Source organism: Phaenicophaeus curvirostris, chromosome 3 (assembly GCF_032191515.1).
Source record: "Phaenicophaeus curvirostris isolate KB17595 chromosome 3, BPBGC_Pcur_1.0, whole genome shotgun sequence".
NCBI lineage: Eukaryota > Metazoa > Chordata > Aves > Cuculiformes > Cuculidae > Phaenicophaeus > Phaenicophaeus curvirostris.
Genome location: NC_091394.1, coordinates 34,271,360 through 34,295,287, shown reverse-complemented (window position 1 = coordinate 34,295,287; position 23,928 = coordinate 34,271,360).

Sequence of the window (23,928 nt, the reverse complement as noted above, 5' to 3'; positions counted from 1 at the left end):
GAAATATGGCATTTTATTAAAGCAAACATATCAGTATGCCTACCATGATAAAATGATCTAGTTTTCTTCAGACACAAAAGTTTCTGTTGAGTGATACCTTTGAAATTCCTTGAGGGCACCCTATTATTCACTTTCCTCAGCAGAGAGCAGCTGCAAATGGTCTCCAATTTTCAAAGAGTATTGCCTGGTCATTCTTTACTGTCAAAATGAAGAAGAGCATAAAAGTTAAGTCAATAAAGTAATATGAAATGCTTAATATAAAAATTCAAGAATGAATGATTAACCATTAAAAACTTACAGTAGCTATTTCAGCCAGGAAAAAAAAATTAACATTTCCCTTGAAACCTATTAACACTCCTTGTAAACAATATTCTTTCTTGAAATATATGACCTTTCCTAATGCTCTTCATACACATGGCATTTTTCTTATATCCACTTTACCTTCACTGATATGCAGCTGAATTCCTCAGGAGAGGGTGTTTAGAGCCCCTTCCTCTGATGCACTGAAAAAATGTATTCTTTTATTGCATTCCCCTTCACAAATACACCTAATCTTCAGCTTTAGATCTTAAAATCCTTTTCTGATCTGAAAGTCACATGACCCGTTATAGTTGTTGACATGCCACCACCATTCCAGCCACAGTCAAGTGTCAAGTAAAAAATTGATCTCATTCATTTGAGGAAGTGATAGCTACATTTATGTACAGCAGATGAAAAAACACACTTCCCTGCTGTATTTACCAGAACAGTACCTTTAGAAATCACGCAATTATCTCAACAACTAAGCCTTAATAAAAGAGAAGGTGACTGCTTACACCAAACACTACCTACACATCTTGCTGGACAGAAGAAAGGGAATAAGATCCAATTTTTACGAAAATAGCAACTCATTCATTTCTGGGTTTGTTTAGCCACTAACCTTTCCTCAAGTGCTGAATCTCCAAGCAAGGTGTTGTGCAGGGGACCATGAGGGGAGGGGAGAAACACACAGAAGCTGTCCGTGTTCGTACATTCAAGACTGCCAGATGTATTGATCTAAAGCTACCAAAAAATGATTCCAGGTGTACACATGAGGTCAGAACCAGACACTCCAGAGGCTCCACAGTGATAATGCAAGCCGAAACATGGCCTACAATCTTAAAGTGAATTGTAGCTTCCTTGAAGAAATTACATCATTAGAAAGAGTTTATGACTAAAATTATTCCCATAAACAATTGTGAGATTAGAAGATGTACAGCAAAGGTCAGCATTTGTGCTATGGGAAGTCATGGTATAAACCCCCAGTAGAAAAAGGCAGCAAAGGAAGAGAAGGTGACTACCAGGGCTGGTTTCCTACCTCACTTGTAGTAGATAGGTAACTATGGCTTCTCCCAGGTGACGGGGGACAGGACAAGAGGGAATGGCCTCAAGCTCCACCAGGGGAGATTTAGGCTGGACATTAGGAAAAAATTTTTCACAGAAAGGGTCATTGGGCACTGGCAGAGGCTGCCCAGGGAGGTGGTTGATTCACCTTCCCTGGAAGTATTCAAGGGACGGATGGCTGAGGTGCTAAGGGGCATGGTTTAGTGTTTGATAGGAATGGCTGGACTCGATGATCCGGTGGGTCTCTTCCAACCTGGTTATTCTATGATTCTATGATTCTGTGGCTGTGAGAGTGACTTCTCCTTCAGCTTGTCCATCTTAGTATGATTTATGGGAACACGTCAATGAGCAAACATTCTATGCAAGGTAGTACATCGCAGCACCTGTGATTAACAGATTTCTGAATTTTGTGTCTGCTGGACACACAAATCAGGGATCACAAGTCACACATCAAAATGTGGTGTTTGGAAAATTGCAATAAGTACAGGGACCCATGGTATTCTTTCTTTAGTTCATGGCCTGAACCCATACCAAAATATTTAATTACAAGTTTGGCTCATAAACACCAAGAAACAACCTGAACAACTTGCCTGAAGTGCTGCTCAGCTGTTGCTCTGAAGAATGGAATGGGAGTCTACATTCTTCACTATACAAGAAAAGGTGGTTAGAGGAGCATCGATTAACACCAGGTATACAGCAGTCAACAAACTGAAATGAACTCTGCATTAACAGACTAAAACAAGGCCAAAAGGTATGCCTTGTTTCTGTGTCACAAACTTTATGCAAATAATTAGTAGATCTTTCAAGACTGCAATTTAGAAATCAGAAAACAAAATATTTACAATGGATGTTGCATTTGAAGTCAAATTCAAAGTAAGTATGGTAAAATCCACATTGTATCTGATGATTCTTTTGATCAAGTGCTGCAGTATTAGAGCATTTACTCTAATAATCTTGGAAATACATACATGATTTCAATAAGAAATATTAGGAACATCTGAAATTTAAAATCTAAAAAAGGCTTTTTCACAAAGGTAGGAAAAATTCAGTGGGGTGCTGAATTTAATATGAACTTTTTAATCAAAGTAGTCTTAATTCAAAGCAGTAAAAGTGAGGATTGGTCAGACAGGCTTACACAAGCCTACGGAAGAGCTTGCATCTTTGCTTAAACTAAAGGAGTTTGACAAGTCCCATTGGAATCTGGAGTGCTTAGACTAAAAAAAGATTTTAGGTTCTATATTTTTCTAACAGAAATCTCATATTTCATGGCCTGACATTATTAAAGATTGCTGCTCCCTCCAAAGAATGACTGAAACCACCTATTTTAGACACTTATTATTGCTTACCCTGATAAAGTTATTTATCAACTGCCCTTAGAGAAAACCACTATGACTAGTTAGGCTAGCCAATAAGTTAAGATTCCTTGTTAAAGTAAGAGATTAAGTAAACATCTAATTAAAATGAGTGAGAATGGATCATATATAGAGTAAAAAACAGTAAGCAGCTCAGACAATTGAACTTCACAAACCAATTGAACTTCACAAAATTTAGTAAAGCTTTAAAGTGAAAAGTCATTGAAACCATTATGCACAGATGGATGCTTGCAAAAGAGGAAGCCCCAAAAGTAAGACACAGGATGTGGCAGGGAGGCAAATAGACAAAACACTCTAATAAAAAGCAAAGCAGACTTAGCAGCATTGTGTGGTATTAAGAAAATATGTATGGTTTCTAAATTGAATGAAATAAGAGTGCAAGAGACTTGCTAATGAATTCATAGGAAAACTTAAAGGCAAAGCAGAGATTAAGGATCAGACATATCTGAATAAAAGTAGATGTGGATGATGTACATCTCAGCTCATCATCTAATGATCCTCTTATAGATAGTGAGCATCTAGCCATGAATTAGCAGCACAATTGCAGAAAAATGAATCTAATCATGGTACTTATTGTAATTTCTGCTCCTTACAAAATATAGTAGGACAGAAATACCCAGCACATAGTTGTGGCAAAAAAAAAAAATGTGTTCAAAAGTGGCTTTCGTACCTTTGCTTATCTTATTCAAAGTATGCTAAACATCACCTACACTGAATAAAATCTAAGAGTGATAGCTGGAATGTGCGGAAAGTGTGGGATGACACTTTTTGAAAATTTTTGTGCCTCTCTCCCATTTGAAATCTGTTGGTCAGACATGAGTACTCATGGTCATTTTGTTTGTTTTGTTTTTTAACCATATTCATTTTTCTAGATGAAGCTTCAGAGAGTTCTGGCTAAAACCTAAATTAAATCCCTTAAACCATATTTTTGGCAATCGAGTTCAATCTTAATGAGTTCCACTTTAGCTTGTTTTCTTCTGGGCATTAACTAAGGATTTATATTCTTTGCCTATGCAGTGAATCATGGGGTAACATTCAGGAAGAACATGACTGCATTCAAAGGAATATCACTGTTCTAATATACATGTGAGATGAGAAGCAAATATCTAAGACACTAAATCACACAATGGTTAAGCACAGCCTATTGCATTCCTATTTTAAAATAACTCCCTATCACAGCAGAAACACTTATAATGGAAGAGAACATCTACAAAATTAAACGATCTCAGGAGGAAGCACAGTACTACATGGTGTTCTTCTACTCTAAATTTCCATCAGCTTCATAACGCATAGGAGCAGCTTTCTTTTCCATGAATATTCAGTTCACAGCGTTTTGTAGAAAATCATCTAGAGCCATCCCAAGAGAAGGTGACAATTTGATCACACATTGATACATTACATTGCACCACATCTTCTCAAATCATAAATGAAAAGAGTGGCTGCATTCCACAGTCTCTGAATTCTTTCAAGACAGCTCAGCAATCTGCGAGTGAAAGGTAGGATAAATTATTACAGGAGATTTCTCAGCATGGCTGTTCTAAATCAAATGCTGTCAAATAATTTTTAACTTTCTTTGATCTGCACTCAATCTCTGTGTTCTTTGCTGACCTATAGCAGAGACTGTCCTTGACTTCCACTTCGTTCTTTTTCACTCTCTCTGCTCATAAACTTTTATTTTTCTTTTTTTATCATGCACACGTAGGAATATAAAAAAACCCTAGATCCGATGGCCTGGTGACTTTTATTTTATAGTTGCTTGAAAAAAAATCCCACCAACCTAGCAAGTGTGGTAGGAACCTAAAAAGAAATGAGAAAAAGACAGGAAGTTAAATAATCTTGCAAGAAAAATATGTTTGGGCTGAGAAAGTATTCTCCCTAAGGTGTTTTGTGGTTATAAGAGACACATCACACAAACTCTGTATCTGATGGCTCCTACAATAGATTTTATAGGAGTAATGACTATAAATTAAAAAGCTTGGCAGAGAGGAGACTCAAGCGGCAAAAGCAAAAAGAACAACAGAATGGAAACATTAATGAAGGTAAATAAATGAGAATGCAACAGGAGACCATACAGCCACAGAGCAAGACAAAAGGAAAAGGAAATTACGTGGATTAAGAAATGACATACTGAAAATAAACAGATGAATCCACAGAAAATACTCACAGTATTAATTGTGATTGCTACTGGAATAATGCCTGGGGAATCCAGGGCACGGTCTCATTGCATTATACACTGCATTGCATTGTATGAACAAACACCATATACAGAAGACATTCACCTATCCTGACAGTGTGTAATAGGTGAATATGTGGACAAGCAGAGATAAACAGAGATCACAAGTAACAGAAAATACAGATTTGTCTGTGGGCCATGACACCATCAGCCTGAAATGTCACATTCTTTACTCTGAGAAGAAATACGGAGTATAGTCCATATGCCCTGAATGTACTACTATTCAGCTTTGCACTCTTTACCCCTGAACAGCTTAATGTGAAACCCAAGATCTGGATAAAGCAAATGTACACCCCTTATGAGTCCCTAAATACTCTTCTGTAATAACTTTGTTTTCAACTGCCTCATCTGTGGTAGCAGAGCATAGTCATTGCTAGGCAGTACACACCCTGATGTGGTTGTCTCTTGATTAACTGAAGATGTGACAATTTATTGGTTTGGGATGTGCCCTCTTTTTTCCGGTTCTCAAAATAGCACAATTGAAAACATCAGAACTAGAATAGTCTCTGTTTTGTACTACAGTCGGTACAAAATAGAAGAAAGAATTTGTTTAACCTTCTTAAAAGTCTCACTGGCAAAGACTTCATAACCTGCTTTTCCACTTAGTTACATCTAGAAAGTTTCTCCCAATGTCAGTCAGTTTTCTTGACAGATAAACAAATAGCTTCCTAGCATGAGTTTTCAGGATCTGGAGGAGGAGCCCTTAATAAATTTGAAAACTGCTTCGTATCTCTGCAAACTTCTTTCTTCTGGAAGACAAGAAAAACAAATTTTTTTTCCAAGTTTTCCTTTGTGAGCCATACATTGTGAACTTTTCTATTTGTGTTATCTCTTAACCTTCTCTCGAACACTTCTCTGTCCATATTTATTCCTAAACTGTAATTCCAGAACTGGACAAAAGCCATTGAAACTCAAGGAAAAAGATTATTCAGGTCTCTAATCTAAGTAATCTAAGTAATCTAAGTAATATTAAGGTAAAATGTGTTATAGAAGTGCACACTTGATATTGAACACAGGCGTGAACCATTCCTATTTTTTTTTTTTAAATACCAAACCCACTTCAGAGCTTCCTCGACAACAACTCACCTCCTGTTGAAATCATGTCACAAACTCTCTTGATATCCATTTAGCTCAGCTGTCAAGTTACAAATGATTTGCATGAAGGACCAAGATGTCAATTATAATTCCTTTTCAAAACCAATCATACAGGAGAGAGTTAAAGAAGAGGAAATTTCTGCTACTTTACATTTAAAAGGTAGTAGAACTCAGATACACCCAAATAACTCAACTAAAAAGGTACTAAAAAGAAAATGGACAGAATTTCGCAGCTGGAATGTTTTCACCCACCAGTGTGTAACAGTCTCAGAGCTGGACTGGATCAACTATATATGAGGATGTACTGTGAACTGTATCTAAGAACTGTATATAGGAATTACTTATATGCTTTTGTTATATGACCAAGAATCCATAGACTCCAGTCAGCAAAGAAGATAGAAATCAGTAGCAAGTGTTTTCATAGTCCAGTCTTATTTCCTTTCACAGTTTTCATCCCCTCCAACTTGCCCTAGGAGAGAAAGTTACAGCTACTGTTAAAGGAATGAAAAGACTATTGTTCAGCTTTGCACTGTTTAAACCTGAGCAGTTTAATGTGCAGCTACTGGAGTTCATATTTTGTTTTCCATATTTTTCCTCTATGCATTCAAATTCAAATTGACAAATGCCTTTGTATATAATTTTAAACCCTCCCCATCTCTAATGCATCAGTATCTTGTTACATTGCCTTTGATTTCATTGTTTGCAATGCTACCATCAGCAGCATGGAATTGCCAAGGCACTAAGCAGCCCAATTTTTCTTTAATTTCTCAGAAAATTGACAGCTTTATGAACTGTCTCTTTACCTATGCCCCATAAACATGTCAGGCTGTGGAAAACCATTCTAATTAAATCCCGGGGGATTGCAATGGAAGATTATAGCTTCTTGGCAGGTTATTAAAAAACAGTTGTTCATATATACACAAATATCTATACTAGAACCTAGCATTTGACAGAACAGCCAAGGAATTAACCCCACTGGCAACTCCAAATAACACTCACCAGAAAAAAAAAAAAAAAAGCCAAGGAAAAACAACTAAGCTAATTAAAATGAGGGTGTGGGGGCTGGGGCATGGGGCGTGGGCAAGGGCAAGAAAGGAAGGTTGTCTTGCATTTGATTTCTTTCCAAAACTGGTAATTCAAACTCTTATCTGGAATCATCACCTTTCATCCTTGATTACCAGTATCTGATATAAAAGAAGGCAGTAAGATGCTTTTAAGGTCCGTGCACAAGGCCCTGCTAACTACATAGGCTTGAAAGAAATATATTAAACTTGATGGATAATGCAAATCATTTGATTCAGCTTCTGTCTGCATTTGAGAATTCAATAGAATGCATAATAATTTCTGATAGCAAAATCTTTGTTAGCAATCAGTGTGCATGCTTCCTAACAACTTCCCCAAATACTCTTGCCTTTGAGAGTAACACTTACTGCACCTGCTCTTCCACCTGAAAGAACTTGTCCAGCCTCTCATCTCAGCAACAGATATTTAGGATTCAGATACTGGGGATTTCTTGGAGACTGTGTAGCAGTTTGATTTTGCAACCCGTGTCTGATTTTTTGCAAATGAATGGTTCCTATTGTGAAAGCAACTAACAAATATGCTATTTTGTTAAGAGTGCATCTTGAACTGCAGTTACAACAGCAAATGCTTGTCTCTCTCCTCCGGTCAGCTGTCTTCAAGGACAGCAGCCTTGCTACTTAACAGAGGGAGGGGAAAGGGAATATGCTAACACACCAAAGACAGCTATAAGTGAAGTCCAAGAAACAACACCGTATTTTTCTTAACACGTATAGTATCACTGAGAGAGATGTGTAACAGGTGTTGCAACTATCTGGACTTCTGAGGAATGATACATGTTTTTATTATATATTTCTTGAAAATTTTTCTGGTATCTCCAAATATAAGCTGTCATGTAAGTGTTCAGTATATCAGTACTTAGATTTGCTTGTGCTCCACATTTATGTGAACAGTATTTCCATAACTATGAAGTGTGAGAAATATCAAAGACTTAAAAACACTGACACAAAAAGATGTACTGATTTCAGTGTCTCTGAAATGATAAAGAATCACACCTACAGGACTTCATGAAGTTTCCTCTGAAGAAAACTAGCATCAGTAGTCCTTTATGTAAAAGGAGCTTTAAAAGTAATACCAGCTACCTCGAAAATACATATGTGAAACACCAAAAAGCTGCATATCAATTTGAAAGCAAGACTCGTAATGAAAAAAATGAAGCCAGAGGTACATGAGGATAACACTAGATTGATCTAAGCCATGAATTTCAGAACAAAAATTATATATCTAATATAATCTTTTTGTGTGCACTGATACACTGAAAATGACACTTCAGTGTCAATTACTCCTAAATCACATTGATACCAAAGACAGCTTGAAGAATCCAGCAAAGATAAGACTGTAAAGTTACATTTTAGAAGCATGTTGGACAGCTGATTTCATCCCCCCTCTGCCAAACACTCAGTGTGTTTGCTCATATTAAATACTTATATGAGGCAGACGAAGAAGAACCTTATAAACAATCTTGGAGATGTACACCAGGTAACTGCACTTCTGGTATGGGAATGTACTGAGGAGACCATGCCAAGAGGGAAGCAGGAAAATTTAATGACCACCTGCAACTAGCTGGAATTCGTTTTCTACAAAAAGAAGTTATTCTGTCAATCAACAATTTTTATTCATGGTTTGTATTGTATCATACTAAACAACTTCCATGTTATAAATAAACGAATCAAACTATTTAAAGAAAGAAAAAAGAAGAAGGAAATCAATCATGCTTGTTTTTTGTATTCAAAAATATAAAATAAAATAAAATGTTAACCGGGCTTTCTACTGACATGAGTCCATCTCATTCAAGATGAAATCTGATTTGTGGAAGTTCAGATAAAGCATTTTAGTTTGAGGTGCTTCACAGCTAAATGGAACAAGTCTACAGCTACAGTAAAATGGTAAAAGTCTGTAACGAAAGAAGAAAATCCATAGGTGGGCAGTACTAGAGGAGGATCACAGTTACATTAAAACAGAAAGTGTGGGAATCACAGAATGAAAAGCCAAGTGACAAAATACTGCTTACAAAGTAAGTCCTCCCCTTCCCTACCTGAGACAATACTACAATTGAATGCCTTGACAATCTCTATGCCAGCGCAGCACCGCAGGTCTTCCTCTGAACAAACCAGCTACCAAATCACTGTTTAGAATAGGCACACACCTAATTTATGTCTTCCTGTACTATCAAAAAACAGACATGCTGCAGTATTCTGAGAAAAAAATGCAAAATAGTAAAAGAAAATATCCAATATTGCATACACATTCTGTTATTTTACATTTACAAATTGTAAAGGGTTGGAATATTTAACTTTGAAGTCACCACATATAACGATACTTAAAGCACTGACTGTGCCTACTGCAGAATCCCTTCTTTCGGGGGGGAAAGAATTGTCTTCAAAAATAATGAAGCTGCTTAGATCTGGGTTCACTAAGAACACCTGTCTTTCTCCAAACTAGGTGTTAACTGAGATAAATTTTCTCTGCTTTCTACAGTTAGGCTTTTTTTACTGGGAGGGGAAAAAATAAAAGAGTGGTTTTGATTTACATTCCTGTAATCACAGAATGGAGGAAGAAAAGTCTTTGACCACAATCCCCAGTCTTCAGAATGAATCATTTATTGGTCATACTTGAGTGGATGTTGAGACTGACTTACCACAACTAAAAGAAAATTACTTTTCAGAAAACATGTTTACCAAAAAAGCACATGAAACTCATTCTTCTAGCTTTCTGCCATACTAGAAGAAAGAAAACAAAAATATATCTGTCTATGGGGGAGACATAACCATAAGTATGAAACAATTGAACACACTTCCATGTTGTATATCCTGCCATTGGCCAAACACAGTGGAAGCTTCATGTTTAAGAGTCAAGTCAGGACTTTTTTGGACACACCAAGGAAAGAGAGTGGTATGAAACCTTGAACAGCATACTTGGCTCATCATTGTTGTCAAAAAATACAGATGGCTTGCATAGTAAGATGCATCCATGTATCAGATTGGTAATGTGCCTCTCACAAAAAAACATGACGGGAAGGGAAAGCATAATATTAAGAATGAGTTAAGGCATTTGAAGCATAGAAGTGATCCTTAGTTTTACCAAAGGTAAATGCAGAAAAAAAAATAGATATATATTAGGTCTGCATGGCAAGGTTTTGGTAGTGGGAAACTACAGGGGTAGCTTCTGTGAGAAGCTGCTAGAAGCTTCAAAGCTGGTTCCAAGACAGACCTGCTGCTGGCCAAGGCCATCAGTGATGGTGGTACAATCTCTGTGATAACATATTTAAGAACGGAGGGAAAAAACCTGCAGTGGAAAAAAGGAGTAAGAACACGTGAGAGAAATAACTCTGCAGGTCAGTGAAGAAGGAAGGGATGAGATGCTCCAGGCATCAGGGCACAGATTCCCCTGCAGCCTGTGGTGAAGACCATAGTGAGACAGGCCATTCCCCTGCAGCCCATGGAGGTAAACAGTGGAGCAGATATCCACCTACAGCTTGTGAAGGACTCCACAGTGAAGCAAGTAGGCACCAAAACTAGTCTATGATCCTGTGGGAAGCTTGTGTGCCTGGCAGGACCCATGGACCCATGAAGAGAAGAGTATATACAGGAGAAGGTTTGCTGGCAGGACTTGTGCCCCTGCGAGGGACCCACGCTGGAGCAGTCTGTTCCTGAAGGACTGCACTCTGTGGAAGTGGCCCATGCTGGAGCAGCTCATGACAAACTGCAGCCCATGGGAAGGACTCACACTGGAGAAATTTGTGGAGGACTGCCTCCCCATGGGAGTAACACCACAGGAGAGGTGTGGGAAAGGCAGGGAAAGAAGGTGAGGAGTCCTCCCCCTGAGAAGGAAGGAGTGGTAGAAACTGTGAAGATCTGACCACAACACCCATTCCCCATCCTCCTGTGCCACTTGGGAGGAGAAGACAGAGGATTTGGGACTAAAGTTAAGTCCAGGAAGAAGGGAGGAGTGAGGGGAAGGCGTTTGAAGACTTGTTTTTATTTTCTCATTACCCTACTCTGATTTGATTGTTTACAAATTACACAAATTTTCCCCAAGCCAAGTCTGGTTTGCCCATGATGAGAATTTCTAAGTGAACTCCATGTCCTTATCTTGACCCACAAGTCTTTCATTATATTTTCTCTCCCCTGTCCAGCTGAGGAGGGGAAGTGATAGAACAGCTTTGATAGGCACCTGTTGTCTAGCCAGGGTCAACTCACTACAATAAACAGAATGAGTTTGGACTTCCTTTGGTAGTAACATGTCCCCCATTTATAATTAATAGTACTATTAATTAATAATTATGATTAGTTCTCTGAAAGCTCTAAACCCAGATTCAATTCTCTCTAAAGATCAGTGGTGACTAAACCTCTCCATGCTCAATGGAGAAGGCTAAGGAAGTAAAGTTAGCCTTTGCCAGGGGCTAGGAGTGTAAACATGAATAGTTCTTTTCCCTCTTTAGTATTCATGTATACAAGTTCTGATCCCATTTATAATAACATAAATCTAGAATGGCTCCCTTGCAGTCACTGGAGTGAGTTCAGATTTACTGCAGACTCTCTAAATAAGATCAAAATCTAGCCCATATGCATTTAATTATCTTGTCTAACAGATTATGTCCCTTGATGGAAGAAAAAAAACAACCCCCAAACTCCCTCAGACCTGGGAATAGGCAATAAAAAAGGTAGTACTGAGCAGCTTCTGCACCAGCTATAAGGTCCCCAAGAAAGGGAGGTAAGTACAACCTGAGGAACAAACCTATTTTTTTTATGTTTTTCTGGAGATCTTAAATTCTGTCAAAAGTATATTCACCTCTGATAAATCGTAAATATACTGTAGACTTGCTCCATTTCCTAGGTGTGTTGCTGATTGTTAGTAATTTACACTCAAGATATAGCAACGATTTGCCATTGGCTTGGGGGAAATTGTTTTGCTGCCTATGATTTATAGCTATGATTTGCCTAAGAGTTTTATGAGGCAGTTTTTCCTGAATATGTCCTCAGTGAAAGGCCCCCAAACAGAGGCAGCTCACAGACACCCTGACACTGTCTTATTTCTCCTTCACCCAAATAATGTAAGACTGTTCAAATTTTGTATTACTTTCACTCTTCTTCCTCTTGCTCTGAAAAGAATAATAATAAAAGCATACTATGAAGCACAACTATATTGACTGATTGCTAAGTTTTCTTACATATCATGATATGTGGCAAGTGACCCTGTTACCAGCTATTGCCACTGCTATTAGCACATGCAGAACTGGGTAGGATATGTCACGGCACTCTCAGTGACAGTGCCATACTTGTCAGTCTGGATAAAGCATAATGCTCTGTGATATGTGTGACAATCTCAACCTGGTTACACCTGCATCTCATGGGAAGGCCCCTACACTTTACAAAGTAAGAGGGTCTGACGTTGGGTAAGAAACACTAAAATCCTATTTCTGAATACCTAAGTCAATTGTAAAGAAGGGCCTAGGACAATGTATTGTGGCTTGTGACTACCAAGTACCTGATTGGTAAAAAACATAGCTCACCAACCATGTTCTGAACCTAACTCACTGCAGGACTCAGAACAGCTTTCAGCATATGTCCATTTTCTGTAAACTGCTCCCATTCTTCCTTTTTTCCTGGCAGATATTTTCTTTAACAGTTATAATTCTTTTCTTGAGAACGCATGCAGTGAAAAAGTTATCTAGATATTCACAATTGTTCTATATTTTATTTAATTGGCAGATAGTCATGAATCATAGGGATATTAGCTCTTGAAAAATATCCTGAGCATATATTGAGTCCTAGTTCCATTTGTTTGACCTGTGTCAGCCTCCACTCAGGTAACACTCTGGTTGGGCATGATCAGTCACTTCCCTTGTGCGTGCAGAGAGAAGCCATACGCTCAGTTGATGTCCACCACTCTGGCATTGCAAAAGACTAATAAACTATAAGGCACGAAATCACTGGTAATCTCCCTTACTCCAGAGAGTTTTGGATGTGGTCCATCCTCAGCCCTCTACAACTACCTAAAAGGAAGTTGTGGAGAGGAGGGTGATGGCCTCTTCTCCCAAGTGACAGGGGACAGGATGAGAGGGAATGGCCTCAAGCTCCGACAGGGGAGGTTTAGGCTGAACATTAAGAAAAATTTTTCACAGAAATGGTCATTAGACACTGGAACAGGCTGTCCAGGAAGGCGGTTGAGTCACCTTCCCTGGAGGTGTTTAAGGGACAGGTGGACGAGGCGCTGAGGGTCATGGTTTAGTATTTGATAGGAATGGTTGGACTCGATGATCTGGTGGGTCTTTTCCAACCTGGTGATTCTATGATTCAGCTGCTCTTCTTGAGAATCTGAGAGGAAACCTGCTCAGACAGAAAACCAGTATGCCATGGGAAAGGAGGATGGCCCAGGAAACTACAGGCCAGTCAGCCTCACCTCCATCCCTGGAAAGTTGATGGAACAGCTCCTCAGGTGCTCTTGTGCTGACCTGTGATCCTTCTACAGGCACAGGGCATCTTTTGCTGGCACTGGCATCAAACTGGTAGGAGTGGGGTGGATTAAGGCTCCCCTGCTCCAGCAATTCTAGTTTAAAACCCTCTTCACCACCTGGAAATTCTATGACCAAAGATGTTCTGTCTCTTCTCTTACAAATGGACCACATCAGCCTCCAGAAGACCAAGTTTCTCAAAGTGAGTCCAATAGTCTAGGTAGTTGAATCCCTGACTGTGGTACCAGTCCTGTAGCCATTTGTTGAGTCACTAAATTCAACTTGCCCTTTCAAAATCTTTCCTTTTGAGCAGAAGAACTGATGAAAAATCTACCTGCACTCCATAGCCCATTACTATGGATCCCAGGGCTCTGTAATCCTTCGTGATACTCCTCAGACTGCTTCTGACCATATCACTGGTGCCCACACGAAACAACAGGGGTGGATAATAATCAGTGGACCAAACAAGCCTTGGTAGCATCTCTGTAACCACCTTGATACAAGTCCCCAGTAAGAAGCATAACTCTCTAAGGAGTGGGTCAGGTCAGCAAATGGGTGCCTTCATACCTCTCACAAGAGAGTCTCTTACTACTACCACCCATCACACTTTCTTAGTTTCACCAATTGCTGTATGAGAAGTAGATTGGGCAGCCTTACTTAGTTCCAGTGACTCTCCTGATGTGATGCATCTCTCCTCTTCACTCTGCAGAGCAGTGAGGCAGTTCTTCAAGGGTTCCTCAAGCTTTGGGGGAAATGTCTTCCTTTTGCTGGTCCTTGCCACTGCAAGCTTCTGTTCTTCTGCATTATCGCTCCCCCATGCTCCTGTGTGTGCCAGTGGGGGAGGTTTTGGCTGTTTGGCCATGAGCTGTGGGTCTACTGCAGGCTGGGCTTGGAACCAGCTATCTAATTGCTTCTCAGCTTCCCTGATGCTATGTAGCCATCTCACAGCCTTCTGCAGCTCAGCCACCTGTTGCAGGTCCTCCACCTGGGCACAGCATTTGCAGACAGATCTACCACCTGTCCCTGCCTCAGGAGAAATGTCTAGGCACTTCCTGCAGTCTGAAATCTGCTTTGCAGCCTCTTGCTTCAGCAGCTCCATCTGCATGGAGGCATAAGCCATTGCAAGGGTAGATGGTGCAGACCCCCCCAGCTTTGCTCTCAGATGTGTTCCTACCATTCGTCTTGAGGGTCAGGTAGGATGAACTTCCTTGACTGTGTAGGTGGTCACAGAACAGTGCCTGGTTGTCAGGTTACATGTGCTTCAAGTCTCCTACGCAGCCAGTGGAATGCTCCTCCTTCAAAGGGACATGCTTCCTCTGTGTCCTTCCACAGAAACACAGTGTGCAAGACAATATAAAAATTACAACACATGCTTATTCTATGACAGACACAGAAGTCCTAACCACTAGAGTAAAATCCTCTCTTCTCTTCCAAATTCATCCTGGGCAACCCTAAACGTACCAGACCAAACCCTAGTTACCCCTTTTGTCTCATCTTGCAGATGTATAGGCAGCAGCTCAGTCCTTAAAGATCAAGCAGATAAGGAAGCATTAGCCTATTCACATATCATGTGTCGCCGGAAGAGCCATTCATCATATTCTCAGAAAATAAGCTCATGAGCTGGACTGTGCACCACATTGCATGAAGTATTCAGCATCTCCTCAGAGTTTTGCTTTAGTTTTTGCTTGAAGTTCAGATTTCACATTTAAACAGAAGGAATGTTGATTTATATATCAAACACATTTCTAAAACCTCAATACTATGCAGTCTTTAATGAAACCGTTATTCATTATGCCATCTTCACAAAAGTAAGCTTCCAACTACAAATTAATATTTTTTCTACAAACATTTGCATAAAATAGCAGTTTGACAGATCAAATGAAAATAAAGAGCTGTTGGGCCGACCAAGATACTCAGTGTCATATACCTGGGTAGACCTACATACCTATAACCACAAATAAAACAGAGATGAGAGTACGTTCCAATAAAAATTGATGCCATCAGCTCTAGATATCAATATTATATATACTTTTTTTAATCATTTATAATCAGTGGCAAACCACAAGCCACCTCCAGCTACCATCCATAAAGTGCAGTTTTCTACACTAGGTATGCAACGAATTCATTTTGAAGCATGTCTGAACTTTTTTTGTCATGAGCATCAGACTGAATGCCTGTAATAAAAATGACAGCTAAATAAGAATAAATGGTTTAACGTTTGCAAGAAATAGGGCTTTGCTGTTTCACCTTTGATGACAGAATCACAAGTTTAGTTCTCCCCTGAAGTTAAATGCAATGTTCTCCCACATCAAACCTTTAGCACCTCTATTTTCCAGGATTGCAGCAGCCCAAATGTAATTTGAGTGAATTCACGAAATGCACTTTGTAAACAGATATTTATTGCCTGCAAGATAAATAGTCAAAATACATCCGATTTATTGATGTCCTGGGAATATGGTATTATGGCAGTTGAGAATGCAACTGTGAGCAAAATCACAGCAGTAACTGGCTGTGGATCAGTCTGCACATAGACGGAAAAACAACACAAAAAATATATGGGGGACATAACTAAGCTTTTAGGATAATGCGACTGAATCAAATGCACTACAGTTCGTGTAATAAACATTCAACAAGAACGTGCACACAAAATCCCTGGCATTTGCTAAAAAAATAATTAAAGTTTTATACTCTTAGAGGAGACAGAAAGAAAGACTTCTGCAAAGAGGTGGGGAATCTATTCTACTCATGCACTTTGGCAGGGTAAGTAGTTAGATATTTACATTTCAGCAGTAAAATTTAGACAACAGTTAAAACTTTCTAACAGTAGAATCACTTAAGCTTTAAAAATGATTGCCTAGAGAGACTGTAAAGTCTCCAGTTGGAGGTTTTCATTGGAATATTAGACAATTATCTGTCAAGAACAATACAGATATAGTTGATCCTACTCCTTGATACTTCTTCTCAGCCTTGATTTCCATTATTTTATGGAACATCCATGAACTGTTTTTTAAAATCATCATTAGAATTGTATTTTACATTTAAAAATTATACAGGTAAAATTTAATGCTGCAGAATGAAAACATTTTGGATTTCACTAATTTCCTTTCATACATTTTTAACCAACTCTAAACCCAGACAATTTAGCATTCTAGAAGTGGTCATTTTATTGATTACTACTTAACTGTCACGTGCAGTAGACCTTAATCTGTGAGTTGTGTAAAAGGTAACTTATGGTATCCTAATACCACAGGGCTGATGTAAAGACTAAACATTTCTAATGTTAAAAGTGTCAGACAGTGATTGCTTCTCAGGAAACATCTTTTATGGTGCCTTCAGCGAAGAAATTATCTCACATGTATCACTCAAGAACCACTGATAAATTTGCATATTTATATATCTTTTAGTAATCTGATTAGTTACAACTGCCAAAATCTAGAATAACTCCACTGATAGGAGTTAGAACACTACACCAGAAGAGAACTAATCCATCAGTTTTAGTTGGAGTATTGGTTAGCACAAAGTTCACAACTGCACAGTAATATTTCCTTCCAGAAAGGATGGAGAAATGACACAACAGAGAAACATAAAAGGCACATGGAAAAGAAGATACTCAAAAGCTGAATGGAGATACACAAAAGAACACCACACACAGAAAAAAGTCACTTCTTCAATGCAAGCAATATACAGAACTCTTGTTGGGCATGGACAGAAGCATACATTGACAAATACACTAAGAAATGTTTCCACATTTAAGACTGTCAACCAGCCTCCAAACTGTAACAGTCTAAGTTTATTGGGAGTTTGATCTTGTCACAGGTACAAGATTTTAGAAGTGTGTGAGCTATATAGTGCACATATAAATATAGCTCTGTGTTATACATCTATGCAGAAAGCATATTACAACACACTGTAGAATCTCCTATCCACCTCTCTCTCCCCACTTACAACTCAACAGCAGGAACCCTGTCCTCTTCCTGACCTGCCTCAGATTTGACGTTGATTTTCTTGATTCTTCCAAGTGATTATTCTGCATGTGATTATGCACTTATTTGTTCTTCATTTCTCTGCTATTTTATTTTTAAATGTGCTTTAAATATTGATGCATGTGAGGTAATGTCCTTAAGAATATTATGTACAGATGTTCATATCAAGCTAGATGTGTTCTTATTACTCCCAGGTTGAAAAGACCTCTTACTGTAACAAGCACTCTAATAAACTTCTTGATGGAACAGGTAACTAGGATATCTAGGTCCCATGGGAGTTTAATAGAGCCATACAGTCATACAGTGCAGTTAGGTTGACTGTGCTACTGGAAATGCCACAGATATATCAATAACTACCATATTCTGTAAATTATTTCAATTTTTTCCCCCTGGCTTTCCTGGAGCACGGTCTCTCTTTTTGTGTGTTTTCCAGAGATTAGGTACATTTTTTATCTGACAAAGCATCAACTATATCAATGCTTAATAAACAATCTTTATCAGTTATATTCAACCTCTTCATGTGGATCAAGAAAATATCCCCCAGAAGACAGTACCTTGCATGACTGTGCCATACTGAATTTGAACTGGCTGGCACTATTATAGATAGCTGTTCTATCTTTCTCACCCCTAAGCTATAAATTTTCTTACCAATTATGCATTTATTTGTAATTTTCACATGACAGTAAGAGTTAGAAAACTCATATATTGCACTGTATCATGCAACCATATTGTATATGGTCTATCCTATACTGAAATGTGTAATGAAGGGAAGAGCCAATTCAGTACAAACAAGCTCGAACTGTTGTTTAATGCAATACAAAAGGGAGACATGAGAGGAGTACGCACAGTCTGGTTTTAGACAGCACAGTTAGTCAGCTAGGCCAGCTGTCAGTAGAGATAAATAATTCTTTTCATAGCATCATGAAGCAGGATCCTGCTCAAGGTGCTCTGAACCATTATCTAGGGCAATGTACCTTTTTCGACCAAGTAGAGATGAACCCAGGGGTAAGTAACTAATAGTGTACTACCTCAGTATACCACACAACAGGTCTAATTTTCAGTCAGAACGTTACAACAGGTTAGAGATGAAAAAGCTGTCAACAGCCATGACTTCCTAGAAGACATTTGACTCTTCTTCTGCTTGACCCTGAAAATGATTTCTACTCTTGTAGCACCTGGTATGTGTGCAGAACAACCCAACACAGCTGTGGCTCAGACAAACCATGTTTAAGCAGACTGTTTGTTTTGAATTAGAGAAAAACTTCCTTGAGTCATTCCCCATAAACCAAACAGACGACATTAAAGGAAACAATGAATAATCTTCTTTGGCTTAAAAAGGGTAATGAACAAGTGCCAAATAGATTTTCACTGATATTGCAAACTGATTTGAAACAGGCTGGCTGTACCCTGGCCTGTCGTGGCAGACTAGTGTTCACTGCTGTATATTTAAATTGTGGACCATTCCCTAATATCTAGAAGTTGCCCTTCATTCGAAAAGCATCAATGCCAGCACGGACCACTTTTATGAGAAGCAATTCAGAGAGGCTTGTATCCACAAGGATGGTTTACAGAACTCCTCCAGAGCTTTCTGCAAGTAGGGGCTTCTGACCTGCCTCGTAAGTTGCTCACCCTTCTTAAGCAAGCTCCACAATCCTTCAGATGTTCTCTACCTGTGAGCAAAAGACAATTCACATTACCTAGCTTTTCACAGCCAGCTAGACAAGCTCTCTGAATCAAGCCTCTCCTCTCAGAGCTGAAGCTCAGATATTCAGAATAGCAGCACAAATTTTGAGGACTCAACCCAAATGTCAGGGGTATGTAAAGATCTTAGATGATTCAACCCAAGAAGAACCAGGGGGATTCATAAGGGATTGTTTGACTTTTTATTTTAGTTTAAAATGAGCAAACAGAAGCAGGAGTCAGCGAACCATCTGGGGTAAAACAAGAATCTTCTCAAACATCCCATCCAGCTTGAAATGGACATCCCCTCCTCATCTCCCTCCTCCCTTTTTAAAAAAGGCTCAACCTCCCCCTTTATCTTTAAAGATAAAGATATCAGTAAAGGTGGAAATGAGTAAAATTTGGAACGTAGCCATGTTGCACTAATAAGGAAAAAAAAAAAAAGAGCTTAAAACATGGAAGCATCTACTGCTGAAGTCCTAGCTAGCTTGTTCCTGGTGTCAAAATGACTGCCCATTTATTCCAAGGCAGGGAAAATCCACTTGTGAATAACTACTCCCTTCACAGACGTGATTTTGAAGATGGACCATTTGATTTATGGAAAGCAGAGGCAGAAATTTATATTTATAGTTTCTCTCTTCATAGTATCCCTTTAAGACCCTTTCATTTCTTTTAGTGTCATACACCTTGATGTAAGACCAGAACAGGAAGCTGAAATGCCAAATGACTGCAAGAAAGGCTATGCTTGTGGTACTCCTGACCACACCAAATGCAGAGACTACAAAGAGCTCATTCTCTCAAGATTCCCAAATTCCTTTCCACCCCAAAGGGCTACAGAAAAGCCTCAGATAAACATCCAGATCTTTGATTGTTTATTCAAACTGAACACTGCACAGGTTTTTGGAGACTAGCCCATCACTAGAAGGAATAAGGAAAACTTTCCATATCCTGAATAGGGGAGCTTTTGTCTCCTTCACAGCCATGATCCTGTAAGGATTTTTCCTCTTATTTTTAGATTTCATCCAGCAGACGAGTACACTGTTTGATTCAGGTGATTTTTCCTTTTAGAATTTACACAGATGAATGTACACAAACTAAACAATTTATAAGCACAGCCCAAACAAATCACACAAAGAGCCTAACACTACAGGTCACATTCCATTCCTGCAACAGTTTTACCCAAAACAGATGTATAACTAACCTTAGAAAAACATGCAAGCTCATATTTTGGCTGCTGGTTAAGAACCTCCTGTGCAATCTATTCCTGTTAAAGGCAGAAGTAAGATACTCCAGACAAAAAAAAAAAAAAGTGAGTTTCAGAAGCACGCATGCAAAACTTATTAACTGACTGATTCTCTGATGTACAGGTAGATAGTGAAAGCTATTGATTTTAAGGATATTCAGCATTTTAAAGTAATTGTTTTCCTCTATCAACCCTCCCCATCCCCAACAATCTTTTTCATTTTTAATGCAGAATGCTGCTATTGTCGATGACTACCAGATCATACAAGTGACTCCGAATCTAGCCAAAGACATTTTTTAATTCTGACTCCTGCAATAGCACCTCAATGGAAACCTGACATTTCAAAAACTATAAGCTTGGAAGACCTATAAAAGATACAATTAAAAAAAAAAAAAAGGAGAGGGTGAGAAAGAGTTTATTATGGTCCTGCATGCAAAGTTCCACAAGACACCCTATCCTACCCTCCTCACAAGCTCTCTGACAGGTGGTCTTCACAAAAATACAAATCCACAACACAGACATGGCAGAGAGAGTTCTCCCACAAGGCTTAAATTCTTTCCCTCTGGGCAGGATATGATGAAAGTGTCAAAGGCCTAACAAACAAGAGTTTTATGCTGTGAGCAGTTTTAGTATAGGATCCTGGGCTGGTCCAGAGGAAAGGCCTTGATGATGTCTGACAGTCTATTCACATTTTTATACCTCCACAAAGACAGCAATTAATTGGAGCTAGAGAGAGAGCAAGTGTAACATGGATGCCAGTTAGCAAAGGTGAAAGGTTTAGTGTCTCAGAAATATACGAGTAGAAAATCTTGTGTCACAACTAATTAAATAAGACCTGCATTTTATCCCAAAATTAGATAATCTGGAGATAAGGGCTGTTGTGGCTTTTAGGCAAACCAAGTTGAAAGGCAGTTGTCCCAGCTCAATATGTATTGAACTGGAGAATAAAGATCACTGAAGCATGAAAGGCATAGCATAAGAGTAGCTATGAATTTAATTACTTGAGTAATTGGATGAAATTATAACCCACCCAAGTTATAAGCAATGGCATTTTTAAACTAAATTAACATATAAGATGTCAATATATGGTAATCAAAAATATGTAGCATAGTTCTTGGATTTTGTGGGATCAATATATCTCCTTCTTCTAGTGGTAGTGTAAATTGCTTCCTTTGTATGGGTCTTTATATCATCCTTTAACAATCTTCACCCAGACCCCTTACTAAAGGAAATCTGAATTTAGTGGTGTTTGTGACTCACTATGTGAAAGTGGCATTTAGTACTCTCCTGCTATCCCAAGGTGTGGATCTTGCTGCAAATGCACACTGGCATCCCATGACATGGGGATGGGGCTCCTGGTCTCTTCTGGGAGGGTGGGTAGGAAGAAATTGCGTCCCTGCCTATTGTTACTGCTGGCAATGGAATTTATGTTATAAAAAAGCTTACGATAGTCTTTAAAAAAAAAAAAAGAAAAAAACAAAAATAAAAAAGACAAATATTTCTCCTGGTCAGATTCTGTTTGAGACACATTACACACAACATCTCTACAGCCAGAGAGTATAACCATGCAGGCAAACAAGCCTTCTCCAGAGCCTGGGCTGTCATGTCAGACTTCTTTCCCTTTCCTCCTCTTGATTTTATTTTATTTTAATTTATTTGTGAGTGGAAGAGTGAGGAAGTAAGGGGAGTGTTTAGCTTGGATCAGTCTGAAACTGCAAGGGTCAGAGGTTTCAGATCTTCTCCTAATTGATTTATGTATGCTGAGCTTCATAAGGGAAAAAAATGTTTCATGCTTTCTCCAAGTGGCACAAAAGCACAAGCTTGGTTCTCTTGAGTAAGAAAGATTGTTTCTGAGCAGCTTTTCCCGAGGCAGTGGGTGATGTAAAGGATGATTGACAGATTGTGTGGCTCTGAATAAATGAATAGCACACATATGTTCTTTTTTCCTTTTTCTTTTATTTTTTCTCCCCCCTCCTCTTCCGAGAGGGTTTCAGTCTCGTTTCGGAGCGTGCACTTGCAAGAGCAGCACCTGTGGTTTGCTGGACCTTTCAAGAGACCTGGCGTCCTGACAATCCCACGGCTAAGGGCTCGCTTAATAAATGCTTCCAAGTCAAAAAGCCATTTTTATTGGGCTCGTTTCAGGCTCGGCGGGGCCGCGGGCTCCATCCACACGCTAACACTGCCACCTACCGACACCGCTGCTCGCCACCGGGGGCTGGACCCTGCTCGCCCGAGGAGACCGGGGCTCCCCCCTCTCCAATTCATAAGGACTGACAGCCACGGGCTCCACTAAAACCCGCTTGCTTTGAGAACCTCGCTCGCAATTCATAAAGAGCTAAATCATGTTGTTTGACCTCGCGTAAAAGGAAAAAAAAAAATAATAAGGGGGAGGAAAGAAAGTGTGCCTTGTTGTTTTGAAAGAAGTCTCATAATAGTATCCAGGAAAGAGAGACAACTTGTGCAGCTGGCCAGGAGTTTTTGCTGGGTGGTGTTAATCATGGAAACTACAGTAAAAACTTGCTGACTGTATCTAATTGAGATAGCATAGTACCCTGCCTTATATCTAGCCTTAATAAGCTCTGACAGTTCACATTGGGTTTAGTAAAATAGACAGTTGCCAAAGAATCATTTTCAGTTATTGTTAAACATGGTTGGAGACCGCATCTACTTTTTAAAGGCAATTATTGACCCGCTGTTGCACAGTGGCCATCCATTTCATTTATCCACTATGCCCCTAAGAACAGTGTCACAGAGTTCCTGGTTTAATGGAATTAGATCATTTGGGCAATTACCAGTTCCACGTTAGCTGCTTTAACTCATCTGCTGCCACATCACCCTTTCCTTACCGTGACTTACCAATAGTCCTAAAATACCTCCTTGATCTGAACACTTTTCTAAAGTTATTGGTGCTTTGTCAGACACCAGAAGTTCAGAAGTAACGGTACCTTTACTCCTGATCTCAGAACAGTAATACATGAATCAAGCCATGAGGCATAACAAAAAAATTAGAACATCTTTCACTGTGTCATTATCACAGTCACATTCAATACTTTAGTAAAGAGCTGAAGAACCATAATTTAAACAGAGCATTCAAATTCACACTGAAGAAACAGCCATGACTTCCGAATGGAATTTGGTTTTAAACATGTTAATTGACCTTGCTTCTTGTGAGCATATTCATGAGGAAAGTTTTCTTCATGCAAGTGTTTATAGGAAACAAATTTGGGGCCCACTACTTTATTTGGCTGATCACAAAATAAAAATGCATTTCATGGTGAATTAAATTATCTTTGTAAGGAAAAAGAAGCTTTAATATTCTACCCTCCTTTTAGGGTGAATACCATAGAATAATATTATGTTTCTGGTAAAAATAATCACACATATAAAATCACACATCAAATTATTCTGACAGGTCCAGTAGAACT